Source organism: Olea europaea, unplaced genomic scaffold (genome assembly GCF_002742605.1).
Source record: "Olea europaea var. sylvestris unplaced genomic scaffold, O_europaea_v1 scaffold775, whole genome shotgun sequence".
Lineage (NCBI taxonomy): Eukaryota > Viridiplantae > Streptophyta > Magnoliopsida > Lamiales > Oleaceae > Olea > Olea europaea.
The window spans coordinates 297,628-298,055 of NW_019266170.1; positions in this window are offsets into that span (position 1 = coordinate 297,628).

The window sequence follows — 428 nt, forward strand, 5'->3', positions numbered from 1 at the left end:
ATATATATATATATATGTATGTATATATATATATATATGTATGTATATGTATATTTTTTATTTTTTATATCTACAAGCATGTTGGCAAAGATTTTTTTAACATAAAAATTAATCAATCATCATTTTTAACCACGCACTCTTTAAAATTTTAAACTTTTATCACTTTTGAACTATGCTTAATTTTTCATAGACGATAAATTATATAATTGGAAGAGTAAAACAATTGCCCACCAGCAACCTTATGGAATTCAAGAAAATTGAGCAAAAGGAAAAACTTTTAATGAGGGGATATTAATGTGGTGCCAGCCAAAGATCCCTCGAAAGTATGAGAAAGTGCTAGGCGAAATGTAGGTTGAGTGATTATGATTAAGCGTACCTAGAACCATGAACAGTAACGACATTTATAAGAACTAGATTGCGATTGTCGA